The sequence below is a fragment of the Drosophila erecta genome, unplaced genomic scaffold, assembly GCF_003286155.1.
Source record: "Drosophila erecta strain 14021-0224.00,06,07 unplaced genomic scaffold, DereRS2 tig00000092-arrow-pilon, whole genome shotgun sequence".
NCBI lineage: Eukaryota > Metazoa > Arthropoda > Insecta > Diptera > Drosophilidae > Drosophila > Drosophila erecta.
In genome coordinates, this window is record NW_020825207.1 from 17219842 (window position 1) to 17234917 (window position 15076).

At 41.1% G+C, this 15076-nt stretch overlaps 1 protein-coding gene across 1 annotated transcript in view; it reads left to right on the plus strand.

The window, feature by feature from the left end:
- Positions 1-1081: 1081 nt before the first annotated feature.
- LOC6549295 overlaps positions 1082-15076 on the plus strand; it is a 39773-nt gene continuing 25778 nt past the window's right edge. Inside the window, exon 1 of the mRNA XM_001974333.3 lies at positions 1082-1577. The gene's annotated coding sequence lies outside the window, so the exon portion shown is untranslated. The remainder of the gene's footprint in view (positions 1578-15076) is intronic.

Here is a 15076-nt window from a genome sequence, read left to right on the forward strand (position 1 = left end):
TAAGTTTTACAAATATTTACAATATAGGGAAAACACCCTTATGAGACAATACAAGTACAGTTGTTGTACACACCTTTTCTCCCTGTGCATCAAGTGGTTGTTATTGTCATATCCTTTTTGGCCTGCGTAAACATTTACAGCTGAAACAGTGGCCCTTTGTTATGGGCCAGGGTTTTAATTACATTCAATTTTTGAACCGATTTACCACCGGCGATCGTCCTCAGTCCGTTTAAAGAAAACTTTATGGCGCCGATTTATTAATGAACGTGCGAAATTCAGGACACTCTTCAAAGTGCCCATTAAAGGCCTTACAAAAGGCCCATTAAAGGTTTACATTTACACAAGGCGCCGTCTTTCGGAGCATATTTTAAAATTACAATACTTAAGGTTTCGAAAGGCGATAACGAGGTTCTAAATAACATATGTGGGTTTTTTTTAGATAAGTATGGTAATATCTAACAACTCTTTTTCCTTACCACATATCCCTTTCCTTGGATCATACGATACGAATATGTTTTTGACCGAACATTACCGATGTGAAATGAATTAATGGAAACAGGGAATACAAATATAAAGAACTATTATATTTTCATTCATTTTAAAACTCTAAAGCTAAACATCGCGTGCTTGATTATAATAAGAGATTATTTTTGCAGCAAAATGTAGTGAACTTAATGAAATATGAAGTTCTTTATATATTATATAGGAAATTTAAGTCCCCATCGAAAGAAGGTACCCATTTCTAATTGAATATAACTCCGGAAACCAAATTCCCAGAGTCGTTGTTAAATAAATAACATATATGTATATAACTATATCCTTTACGCATCATTGTATATTAATTTCGTCAAGACACAAGAGAGGATGTAGATTATCTTTTATTTTTCCTGGGTCTTGATATGTATCGTTTTAGATGTTCTATATTTTGGTCGAAACATATATGCCTCTGCTTTCTACGATTAATGAGTACAACACTCTGTTAACGTGCTGTTAGCCGAAGCTAACAGAGGCCGGAGCGTGAGCGTGAGCGGGAGCGGGAGCGGCAGCGGGAGCTCTCCCACTTTGCGTTCGAACGGCCACACTGTCAACTTGTTTTGCCTGCCTTGCATCGGCATTCGGCGTTGGAATCTTGTGCCGTGCGGACGTAACGTTTCTGCGACTTTTCCGTCTTTGAGCGCGCTTATGTTGGTGCCGTTTTATCACGCTATCTTTATAACAGCGATAACAGCAGCATTCACCACTAATTAAATGCTGAAGTGTCTGTGTGTCAATTGAATCGGTACGACTTTTGACTGAATTAAATTGCGAATTACAAAACACAATAGCAATCGGTAATTAACGGTTATAAAGCCGGACCAGTGCGGTAATAAAAACAATTTGATCGGGTGCCAAAAGATATTTTTGCACACACTCCTTTTTTGGGATAATTAAAAGGACAGTGTTTCGTCCCGTGTGTGTCCTTCCGGTGGACTGAGTCTGTGTGTGTGTGCAGTGGTTGCGGAGGAATTTCTCATTAAACCGGCGCTAAAAGGATTACGAACCCGTTCTTCTTCATCAGACCCGCGGACCGAGTAACGGTAAGTTGCCGGGGATTCCCCCACATACATTTATATTATCACACAGAAGAATATAAAAAAGGCTAAATGATTAAAAACGAAGCAAGAAGTGCGAGGGAAACGTAAGGACTGAAAGTGTAACCTTACCTTACTAAGTAAATTATTTTGTGCAAAATAGATATAGGAACTGTACCCATCTAAGTGAATTTTTTTTTCACTGTGTACATCTTTAATTCCTCATCCGTTTTATGCGTTGGCTTTTCACACGACCCTCGCAAGAATCGAAAAGGGTTGACCATGTTTTGGCCGGGGTCAATATGCTTCTGTTGGGGGTAAACCGTTCTAGGGGAATACCAATCCCACCCCGCCTTCACCGCCCACATACCGCCCCTTCCCCCCTCCTCCCCTTAACCACCCCCTCCCCTGGCGATCCAAACAATGAAAGCCCCCGAAAAAGTGCCGGCAATAAAACGAAATTGTTTTGAATTATTGAGATCTGGCAGAAAGAGCGGCCTGTAACCGGATGGTACCTTCCAGGTTTGGGCTTTTTTTCATTTTGTTTGAATATAATTTATATTTGGTGCATTTATAGCCAGGACCTCGGGACCCGGAAAAGGACTGAACACTCTTATAGGTGTCTGGGGGCATTAACGGTTAACATGTTTGCGGTTTTTGATTGCTGCCAAGTCCTTTTATCAGCCCATAAAACGAGGGTCTCCCAACGCCTGCCCCCCATTTTTGGGGCCATATGTTGGGCGTGAGGAAGTTGAAAGGGGTTGGATTTTGGGGTGGGTGTTGTGGTTTCCGCAAATTGGCGAAGGCTTCATAGAGTTCAGTGGAGTAACGACCAGTTTATCAATTTTGCGCGCAGCTTTTGTCACCGCCCGATAAGAGTTGTATGCAAACTGCAAATCGCGTCGCTGCATTGCCAACAACAATAATTACCCCTGTGGATAAATATATTGATATTAGTTATATTTTTTATCAAAGAAACTATGCTATCTTTTTTTTGCACACAAGTAACACAAATGCCTCATTTTATTTTCTGCAGAAGAGATTGTTAAGATACTTACCATAAAACCATTAATTAAGTCATCCCAACCGGCAAGAGAAATACACTTCACATACAAACTTGGGTTTAATCAACCGAAAATCCATCAACTATTAATATCGAAGGGCATCATTTTAGCTTTCCTTTTCCTCCACACTCAATTGTAACCTTTAGCCGATATTGAGATTCATTTGCGAGGAGAATCTAATTTCTTGGCCAAGTCAGAGGCTATTAGCCATCCACATGCAGCATTCGACAGCTCTGCGTGGCTAATTAATTTCCATTCAGTAAATGGAAATACGTACACCATAGAAGACCACAAATTAATTTCCGACAACTACAGGGAGTGAGAAAATGACAGACAGAATGTAGCTGTTAGATCTACAAGGAGAATTTACTGTGGACAGTCCGTTTCATTTCTATATATGCACTAGTTAGTTATCTCTAAAGATTAGTCTAATATATAATTTACCTCAGAAAATGATAGAAAATTAAAATTAATTAAGTTAGTTTGTAAATACAAATTACATAAGTGTTTCAGCCCTCATTTATTTGAAACGCACTGTCCAGAATAACCATTTATTTGCGGCCAATATAAATTCCTTGAGTTTTCTCTGCCATTTTTATTTGTATTTGCGGCTGCTGCTATTGCTGTTTATTGTAATTTTTTATGGTCCATGGTCTATGGTTCTTCTTGGCCTCATAACTAGCGACTGGCGACTTCGACCTATATAAGCGATTCTATTGTGCCCAACGTGCTTTGGACATTTCCCAGCCAAGGCCTGAAAGCAGACACCAGCGAGCATTTCCACTTTCGCTTTTCATTGTGTGTGGAAATGGAAAATAAAGGAAAGGCAACGAAAATGTTTGCTTATCTGCTTGCCTACACATTTTTATGTGTGTTGTGCTTTGTTTTCTGGGCTCTGTTGATGGGTGTCGAGGCTTAAGGACTCTTCTTTTGGATTTTTTTGATAGTCATCAGCATGCAGAGCCACATGGCTGCTGCTGCTCCTCCTGCTTCTCCCACTCCCATTCCCAGTCCACCCACTCCTCCTCTAATCTTCTTCAAGTTCAGCGAAAGCGAAAACGTGGTTGGAGGGTCACCATAAACATGAAAATCGTCCTACGGTTGAAAGTTTGTCGTTTACCCACAGAGGCAACGAATTATGCCAGATTGGTTTTTATTTAAATTAGTTTTAGATTCCTTTGGGCTCCCATGCTCGCTGAAGTGTTAAAACAGAAGATACAGAAATTGATTTTCGGGCTGAGATTGAGAACTTGCGGCGGCTTCGGCTTCGGCTCCGGCTCCGGGTTCCCTTGCCTTTATGGCTAACTCAGCTGTCCCCAGCCGCCAAACGAGTTCCACAGAAGTTCAGTTCCATACTCGAATAAATAAACAAAATGGTTGGTGTTTGGGGGCTGAGGAATCCGATTTCAGTGTCGCCTATCAATGACAAATTGCACATGATTTTTACTGTCTAGCAAGCAAATGTTTTCATACACTGACTGCTGTCGGAAACTCATTGGCTGTTTTGTTATTCTTTATATTTGGCTTTTTATTGTGTCTCCAAGTATCAAAGCACCCCTTTTCAAGGGAGACGAATAATAATGACAGTTTATTAAATGCCAATTCAGATCCACATCAGATAGTCCATGGAAAGTTTGGCAAACAGAAAATAACACACAACTCTTGATTGCCGGCAAACTTCTTTCGTTAACCTTTTCGGCTGACCCGGGTCTCTATTTCTCATCAGCATAATCCCGAGGGGATCACAAGGGGAAAACACACACACAACTTTCCCAAGCCAATTCAAAATGAAAATAAAAAAAACACCTCCGCACCCAACCACTCAAAGATAGCTTTGGTAAACATCTCTGGCTGGAGAAACATCTCCCTCCCAGCCAGTCGTTGTATCATTTATCACAGCTTGCACACCAAAAATATCATTTACATGGCAATGGCTATGAAAACGCAAAGTGAAATGAATTATGTTGGAGGTGATGAAGTTATCAAGGCGCCATCAACGCCACAGAGGCAGAAACCCTTCAAGTTGTCAATGAGATTGATTATTTAAGAGGCGGAAAAGCGCCAACCATTTCCTCAGGTGGCAATTAATGATTAATGCATCTGGCAAATCATTGCAGTGATCCAGTGCTTATGGATCATGCATTTGAAAAACTGCTAAAATTTTGCAATAATTAAGCAAAATTATAAAAACCAATAGTGGAAGTATTCATACTTATATATAGATATTATGTTTGCACAACAGAAAAACACTTTACTTATATCGATCTAAACGCACCATCGACAAATTACATCTTGTGGTCGATATACCAATTTTGTGTAAACTCCTTCTAAAACCGCGAGTTGGATTGCGAAAAACTAGATCAAGTTCGTCAAACTAAAACAATATCGAAAACTCTTGAATTCCACATGTTTATGGCAAGCAATTTTAGGCCATTTAGGTCTAGTTTGGAACTTGCTAATAGCCAATTTCTAAGAAGAGCTTTTGTATTGTCTGTAACTTTGATTGTTATATCTTCACCGTCGTTCTGCTCCATTATATCTCTTTCGCCTTGTCATTCTCTGGCATTTCAATAAACAGTTTTAACGCTTTTTGTTCTTTTTCTTTGCCACCGCATGATTGTTATTATGCTGACCCATTTTGCTCGGTATATACTTTGTGTGATTTTCAATTACCAAATTACTGACCCCAAAAGCGATTACTAAATATGCTCAAACAGTACTTCATAACTACCAGCGAGTCTAATAGTAACCACAAGTCGATTGCTTTATCAGCGAAAAATGGAGCAACATGGAGCACAGTTAGAACCGAAGAATATATTGACTTGGAAATGTAATTCAATTCCTATGCGTATCAAAATAAAGGAGGGGGGATTGGGGGCTTTTGTTTGCCTCAGATACCTTATCTTAGAACCTAAAATAGCCCCTGCCCCCTTTGAATGCCAATACCCTTGGACCGTCGAATTTGATTCCGAGCAATACAAAGAAATCGTTGTCGATTAGTTTCGATTCCCTCATATTTATTTTTCCACCAAGTTATGAGCTCATCAATGGATTGGTCAGGTTGGAGCTAACGATTGAAACTTGGATGCATTAATAGGACTTATCAACCATATCTACACAGGAGAAATTCAAGAGTTAACTAATAAATTTGCTCACCTGAATGAATATTTTGATTTTTTGTAGATTTATACATGGATTTTGTGTGTCTACCTGCAGCTCTGTTGGTTTCAGTGTAGTATATTTCTATATATCTTTCCCCCAAACCTTTATTTTATTTTGCAATTTGTTGAGGCAGTCAGTTGTTGTTGACTCTTCGCTGAGTCAGTTCCTCAATGTTCTGTTCTTTCCGCTGTCTTTGTTGCTGTTCGACTTTTATCATTTTGATGTCATCGAGCGGGTTCTTGTGCTCATAAAAAATCGTCTTACGGTGTTTTGCTTCTTATGAAACCTTTTTCTTCTCCACTTTTAATTTTCCATTCTTGTTTGTTTGGCTCGAGTTAGTTGAGGCGTCAGCTGGTCGCACCATAATTTTAATTAAAAATCGCTTAAAATTCTTGGGAAACTGTATGATAAAAAGAATGGGGAGATTAGGATGCATAGATAAATTAGGCAAGGGGGTTGAGTTGGAAGGTGACTGGGTGTCAACACGTGCCAAATTGTTTGTGTGTGAGTTGTATCTGGGAAAAGTTTTGAAAACTTTGTGAAGAACAAATTGAAAGAGTCGAAAGTTGCAGCGAGCCAAAGTATCTGCAAGATATAAAAAATGGAAGATAAAGTTGAAACTTCAAGTGGCGCATGCAGTTCGGCTTTTATCTTGTTGTCTTGCTTGACACTCTGCCGAATTAACATAAGCATACGGATAAAAATGGTATAATTGCCCAAGGTGGACCTTCCAACTCCATTTCCTGCCGTTTCTTTAGTTCGGTGGTGGGTTGTGGGGTGTGCCACCAGGGCGTATGATTAATTTGACGCACGTGCATGTCACACGTCACAGCGGTGGTTGTACTGCTCGTTGTAGTTGCTTTAGGTATGCTGTTGTTAGGTTGTTATCCTGTCAGGATTCGCTGATGGCGTTGTCAACATGCTGCATGTCGGCTTCCCTTTTTACAATATCCTTTCAATCAAGCGGCAGTATCAGTTTGTTATTGTGTTTGGTGACAGAATGAGGGGCAACTTCCGTCCAGCGAAACCGCGAAGCAGCACACAATGCTTGCAATGAGATGCCTTACTCACAATTACTTACTGAAAATTCACGGATTTAAATCCCTTAAACACCCAACAAGGGTGTTCAGAATTTGGAACACTTTCAAGGTTCCTTTCAACCGATTCCCACTTGTAAATTTCCATGTAGCACTTCCAGTTGCCTGTTTGTGCATATTTCAATCAAACTTGTTGTTGCTGGCGTTGTTATGCCGGCGGCTTACACAGACAAATGCTGGAATTATCATACGCACCGTTGACCCAAATTTTTTAAACGAAACCAAAAAAACACCCTTAAATCAGCAAGACACAAAGACGAGCCCACATGGCGAGGCAGAGTCATTTCAAAATAATATATTTGGCAGCACGTGCGGAGCAGAAAGAGGGGGGAATAGAGACCTAGGGGGTTGCCATTCATTATGCTTAGTTTTTGGGGCGCGGTTTTGTCTCCTCGAATTGGGTCAGCCCCTCCAAGAGACCCCCAACAATATACTTGTATATTGTATAAAAAATAGCCGGCATAATGGAGTGGCAGCTTGCAGCGAGTCGGCTTCATATTCTCATCCCAGTTGGCCCTCGAGGGCTCACACTGATTCGCATTCGCATTCTCTGTCTTTGCTCATTAGGAGACAAAGAGCGACTTTCACTCGGCCCTGCCACTTTAGCCCGCTTTTAGGCGCTTCGGCTAATTATGAGCGAAAATTCGTCCAATCTGCAGTGCCCCCTTTTCTCCTGACGAAAGTGTTGGCAAGTGAACTTAGTTTCGCAGGATGCATTTTATTTACGACAAAGTGAGCTTGCCGCCAGCTGTGTGCCACAATACTTGAAGGGGCAAGCGAAGGGCTTGTTTTCGGGGTCGGGGTCTGCGACGCTGAGAGCAATGGATGTGGCAAATTGTCTTTCTGGCGGAGGGGAGAGATTAATTTATAAGCTTTCTGGGAAAATCCACTTAACAGGAGAGGGGTTAAAACCTTGTCTACGAGAAATTTAGTGAAGTTGGTCTGTGCTTATGCGAAGGGAACTATTCACTCCTTTAACTTTTTTAAGTTACTGCCCCAATATTTCAGATAATTATTTGTATAATTCTTAAGACAGCTCGTTTAATACTCAATTTCTATTTGCATATCATTCACCATCTACATCTTCCCACTCTTCATTCCGTCAATGTCCATTCAGAGAACTGGCTATTAGGCCAAAGACCCTTTCGAAAGTTGATCACTTGAGCGGCCAAATGGCTTGTCTTCTTGTCTTGTCTTGCCTTGTTTAATTTCTGGCCAGCAGCTAACAAAGACTAGATTTTGACAGCTCTTTCTCTCCGTTGGCCATAGAAGGCGGCCCAATGAGCCTTACATAATCCCGCTGGCCATTGAGCATTTCTCGCACATGGCGCTGCTGCCCCATTGTTTGTCTGTCATTATTAATCCAATTAGTAGTTGTAATAGAATGCGGAGCGGCGCGAAGGGAGAGGGGGCAAAGTCGCGGGTTGCGCAACCCAGAAACGTGCCCCAAAGGAAATTGGGTCGAAATGTGGCACGAGACCGCGAGTGGCGAGAATCGAAGCCACTTGCAGCCAAGTTGCAAGGCAAGGGGAGCAGCATGTCAGGGGTAAGCGGCTTACCATCAGCTACTTAGCAACCGGCATTGTTTCAACGACTATGCTAATGATGCTCGATTGTGATATAAGCGGCCAATGTGCATCCACTGCACCCAGCTGTGGTGGGAAAAGGTCAAGTTCAATCCATGTAGCCACATCTATGTGAACTGGTTGCGATCGAGACAAAGTCTTGGTGTTCTCTTATCATGCAACTTTAGGAAAATCCCCTTTGAAAGAAGTTCGTGAGCAGGGTGCGCAACTTGTTTGTAGATTAAAATTCTATACTACTGCACATCATTTTATAAAATATTTTAAAGCCTAAACTAAATAATATATATTTATTCTACCAAAAATCTTATTTTTTTGAGTGCATTCCTGAATTTTCCCCACTTTATTCTAATTACCAAAGTGGGATTTTCTCGCTGTTTTTATTTTACTCCGAAGTAATTTAACGTAAATTATAACCGCAATCGCACTCGTTGACGTCTGTTTCTGTTGTTTATTTATAGTTTAATTATTTGCTTGTTCGACTGTATTTAGACAAGTGTTATCCCATTTATAACTAGGCCTTATGAGGTTAATGTGAGCATTTAATTAGCTGATTGTCAGTGCACTTCGTGTTTTTATTGGCTCGGCGAGTGAACGTGCTGTTTGTGACATCTACGCAGATGCAGATGTGGGCAGTTTGTAATTTTGGTTTTTAATTTTCAAGTTTCTTATTGAGGAAACACTAGAATGTGATAAAGCACTTCGTTTGAGAAACTGGTCCACATTTTATCAGCTTTTGGTATGTTCAAATTCCATGGGGGAATTCCAAAAAATTGTTTAATCAAAAATCTTATAATTGTTCTGACAGTTTGCAGCGACAACTTGAGAGTAGTGTGTGGATTATCGGTGTTTGCTTTATCAACTTCCAACATGTGTTTTCCAAAATGTGATACATTTCCACTACCCTAAATCTTTAACAAGTTGCCACCAACTGGCACGAACTGATAGCTCAATATTGACTTGGCCAACAATCTCATGTGACAAACAACAAGATCTCAACCAACCTTTTTGGAGTCTCCAAATGCTGTGCTAACCTTTGACACACGCGTGTGCTTGAGACCTAATCTGACTTACATACCTTGCTGGCTAGACCTAAAAAAACATTGAATACTGAACACGGAATACTGACTGGTTGAGCCACTGCTAGTGAGTAATCGCATTAGAAATATGGCCGCATGTGTGGAAAAATATTAATCATCAAGAGAAACACTAACGGAGAAGGAACAGACATGAGAGACGAGACATGATTGAAGATTGCGGTTGGCAATCACGATGGATGGGATGAAATTCCTGCACATAAAAGTGCTTCCACATGAGGCACTGGCATTGGCATTGATTGAAGCACACTCATCCCAGGCACACACTCAATCCGATGCGTCTCCGGGCATTATTTGCATAAGTTGTTGAACTTTAGATAAACGTTCCTGCCACTCGGTGCTTGGTGTCGAGTGTCAAACTATCGTTGAGGTTCAATGGGTGAAAAGTGCCACAAAGCGAGAGTTTTAATTTAGCCTCGCCTCGGGTCGGGACTCTTTCACTCATTCTCTCGAGAGGTTGAGCCATGCGATGGAGTTATTGCTTCGGTTAGATCCATTTTGATTTGCATAAATTGCCGCTGGGTCTGCGGGCTGTTCGAAACTACCACAACTTTTCCGTGGCACCTGGCAAAACTTTGGCTCAAATTGCTTCGACCTGCGGCAGGGAACTCACAACTCAATACTTTGAAAGCGCCCCGAACAAAAAAAGAATAAAAAATGAGGATAAAAAATAAACGTAAATATCAACAAAAATTTGTGCATTTCAACTGTGAACGTGACATTCATGAGAAAATGTCCGATGAACACAAATTTTCAGAGAAGTATGAATGAAATTGATAAATGAAAGAGCCATTTGTATGAGTCAGTCGTAGACACTTTTCGTAGTATGTATATTCCTTAATGTTTTCGTTTTTACTTTGCTTTCGGTAGGAAATGAGAGATATTTTGAGTTTCAGAGAATTTCTATTCATTTTGGGGACAGCTTTTCTCTTGCATTTTTGTAAGAAATTGTCATTTAGCATGTATAATTCTAAGCAAATTGTATTTACCACAAAAATGGGCCATGCTAATATTACTTTAAAAATATTTCATAATATACTTAGGGAAGCAACTTCCATTGAAATTCCATTTCGTTTGTTATATTTATACTTTTCAAGCTTATTCGCATGTGCTGCTAAACTTTTGCTAAATTGAAAACCCTGGTGACCTTAACATATTTTCGAAGCCCCCTCCCTTCTGACCTTTCTTGGGGTCGCCGACAGCGTATTTATTTTCGGCTTTAATCAGCCAGCATTCCTTTCCTCTCGCGTTTTTCTTGTTTTTTCATTTCTGTCAACATTTTCGAGGCTGCCAGAGTCTTTCACCGCCCAGTCACCACCCAACTGCTGATAAGCAGCGAAGCAGCCGCAAAGGCGGAACACAAACTCAAACGACATTATCATAATTGCTTATGCTTCATTACATGTTTGCCGGCAAGTACATGACGGTCATACAGATAGGCTTAAAGCAAAAGTACTCGACTGTATACTCTCCTGGCAACCCGAAAACCTAACCAAACACAGTAGTCGAACCCGCTTTTGTCGACTCAGCTTGTACACAGACTAGAAAAAAGAAAAAACAAATCTATAATCACTGAATAAACAAGCTGATAAAACAAAAGCGACTTACATGTATGTATAAGCGCAAATATTTGAGACTCAACGAGAGCAGACTTTCATGTGTCGCCATATAACAGCAGATAAAGATAGAGATCGCCAAAAGTGAACTAGGAATAGCAATAAACAGGCCAATTTGGGCGCACAAAATACATTTTTGCTTGGAATAAGGCAAAAATACAATTTCAAGCTACAGGACAATCTATACATTGAGATTAGCTCCGCTTCTGAAGAATATAGGATTATTTCACACCTAATAAGACTAATATTTTGTTCTGTGTAAGAACTGAGCTTGGAAACCGAACTCAGATCCCGATTCAGAGTCGGATGCAGACGGGTCTTATAAGACTGTGGTAGCCGCTTTAGTCGGCCGGACTAACGGTTAAGGCCCGCCCCAAAGAAGGGCATGGCGTCCACGGACATGGAGCAGCAGCCCATCCGCATCTAAAAATCATCGCCATGTGTGTCCGCTTTTTTCTGCTCAACTGTTATATTTTTTCAGTCTCTGGCCCCGTGACTTGGCGATTTTATTTTCGCTCCATTTGTGGCCATAAATATTCAGTCAAGTGTCATCGTTGTGGCATGTCTAGTGGAGTTTGAAATGAAATAGATGCCAGGCAACAGAGAGACGGAGACAAAAAACGCCAAGCATATGAGAAGGCTTAAAACGAGTTAAGTCACTTCTGTGGTCGCGACCAAGTGGCCTCCTCCAGCTGCTCCGCCTCCGGGTCTCCGGTTCTCCGCTCCTCTGGTATTCTCTAGTACTCCGAGCCCCAAAACCGCGACTCCCCGCTGCCCCTTTGGAACCGCTCCCGGACTTCCAACTGGCTGCCAATTGTGGCAGCGGTAAAGATTTCGTTCGCTGTTGTGTGTGACCGCAGCCGAGACCCGCAGGAGATGTACACAGAGAAAAATATTAGGATCCTTAAAAGCAGTCGTTTAAAAATGTTAAATGGATAAAAACATTTCAGATTTGAATTTGTATTTTTGTAATACATGGCATACATAAAACCTCCCTTTTTATACAGAATTCTTTTTCAACCAGAAACCTTGGCAAAAGGTTACATTTCCGCTTAATTTGCTCTGTGCATCCAAAAACATGAAAAAATAGCGATGGAGGAGCAAACAATGTGGCCAACACAGATGGGTCAAACCCAAAAGAGGGGGGCTTGGAGGGGGAAAAGAGTAGACGTGGCTATGTAGCGGGTGTTAGGGCAAAGTTATGGCGTTGGCAAAAGCGTTCCAAGAGAGCTTAGCAAAAAGGAGGGAACCGGCGGCGTGGGAGGTTCAATAAAGTTATCATCGCTGGAGATGAATACATTTTCAGAGAACAAGCAAAGGATGTAGATTATCGCCGATAAACCCGAGAGATTTTTGTTCAAGTCTCGGTGAGATAAATGATCAGATTTCAGTGGGTGCTCGCAAGTAAATACTATAGAGGGAGATTCGTTAGCCTAGGAATGTAAACTATAGTAAAGTAAAAGTTTAAACGGTGGTAGCATTGATATTTGTGTGCCAAAAATAAATTGCAATTTACGTGATTATTTGTGGTAAATATACAATGAAGAATTTTTGCTCAACCAATCAATTGCTACTTCATTCCAACTCCTCTATCAACCCTCGTTGCAAGTAGAAGCACTCACGGAAGTGCAATGCATGTAAAAGTCATGAATCTGATGAAGTATTCAAACCAGCTACTAAAAACGCTCTTACGCACACATGGGTCTTAACTCCTTGGCACAGGAAGTTGCCAGGATTAACTGGCCACTTGAACACGATTAGGAGTGAAAGGAAGACATGCAGAAAGAGTTGGTGAGAAGTGAGTTATCGAGATGCTGGCGAAATATATTGAGATTACTAATCATTGAACACTTATCGGGCAATGAACATCAGTCTCGCCCAGCCAGATAGAATTATCTCTGCCCCCAGCCATCTCCTTCTTACATTCATGCCCTCTCTTTCGGTCGCCCTACAGCCATCTCTCTCTCTCTATCTCTCCACCAGCTCAATCACCCGCACGTGCTTGCGGGTTAGAGCGGTTGAGCGGTTGTTCACGCTCAATTTGCATGCATTTCATTTAGGCGGTGAGCACGGTCCTGCGTCCATCTCTTTCGAACGCTCTATGCCTCTCTCTTTCGCTGAATTATATATTTGTTCCTTTTCGGTTTGCTGGATTGCTCAAAGTGCACGGCCAGGTCACGTTTTTGATATTTCATTCAATCAAAACAAATTGCTGTGGTCCAAAGCCCTGGACCACCGCTCTTAAATAAATAAAAAATGCACCACAACAATCTAAAAAAAAACCCGACCGAGCCAGCGGCAAAATCTTTTTGCGGTTAACTTATTTCATCGCTCAGGTCGTTAGGCAAACGACCGTAAAAATAAAATCGTAAAATAAAAATTAGATTAAACATCATAAAAATGTTGGGCCCAACTAACTTAGATTCTGATACAAAAAAAAGAAAAGAAAAATGGGGCAGCGGGGGCGTGTCCTGAAGGAGTTTAGAGATTGCCAATTCTTGGCAGGCACTTTACTAATTGACAATTTCCAACTGAAAAAGAAAAACTTTTCTGTCGCTCTTTTGTCGTTTTCTTTTTGTAATAGCCCCAAAGTCAGTCATTTCGTCTAAGCCATTAAAAAATTAATTGGCTGCCTTCCCTTCGGGCGGAACACGCCCCATACATCGCACTAATGCCGCTTTTAGCCAAGTTAAATGCTTCCCACCCAAAACAAACGCCCCAGAAGAGCAAGCCAAACAACGCACAACAGCGAAAAAAGGGCTTGTCGTCGTCGTGGTTAAAAATGAAGTAAAATGCTTTGAAAACCTGAAAAAACTCTCTGAAGAAAAGGGAAACGACTATCATGAAGTTCTTGCAATAAACAAATACATTTCTGTTTAAAATACATTTTAATGGACGGCCAGGTTTTGTTAGTTAAACAAAATCATTTTAACTTTTAATACTTTTTTATATATCCGACCTTTAGTTATTGTTTTTTGAAAATTGTTTAATCAAATAATAATTTGATTTAATTCACTCAGTCTCCCTGCTCTAGTTGGCCAACAAAGTTATGAATAATATCCGGCCATCCTTCCTTATTACAAACTTCCTGTACTAACTAGGCATACCCTTTCTACCCTAGGGCACTTGAGAACACGTTTAATCTTGCCACAAACTTCTAATTTTTATTGCTGCGCTTTGTCATTAGCTTTTTGCTTTCATATACTCGTATATCTTCTGCCAGTTTGTTTTTGTTCCGTCAGTTGTTTTGTTCGAGTGGTTCTCCAATTGCTGGGCTGACCTTTGTAGGAACCCCTCCAATTATGAGTTTTTTGAGTAGGTATCTCTCACTCAATTTGGCGCAATTTGTATTTTGTTTTTGCCAAATTCGATTCATTGTTTATTGTTTACGCGGCGTGGGCTGACCGAACTGACGCAACCAGTCGATATTTTTGTCGCACCGTAATTACAATAAATATATAGATATGACGCGGATTGCGAGCGGATAAGATAAGATTCTGTAAATAATTCCACTTCCGTTGCCGGCCGACCTTCCGGAACCCAAACAATTGATATCAATTAGCGAGGCAAGTGAATCACTCTAGAGCTCCTAATTGATAAGTCAAAAGGTTCTGATTAAGCTCAGACATGAGTTATTGGTGGGGGTTAATGCAGAGCAATGCTCCCCACAAAGTTGTCGGGACTTCTTCACGTTTCTCACATCGGTTGGAGGCATTTTTATGCACTTCATTTATAAATGACAAGCCGTCATCCCAGTTTTGTGCCCCTCCAGCTGGGAAAAGCGCAGGGCAAGCTGGGCAAAGGAGCTGGCATGGAGGAGCCGTAGCTGGGATATGGAGTCCCGGACAACCCTTAACCGTCTACAGTCCGTCTGTCGGTCCACTGC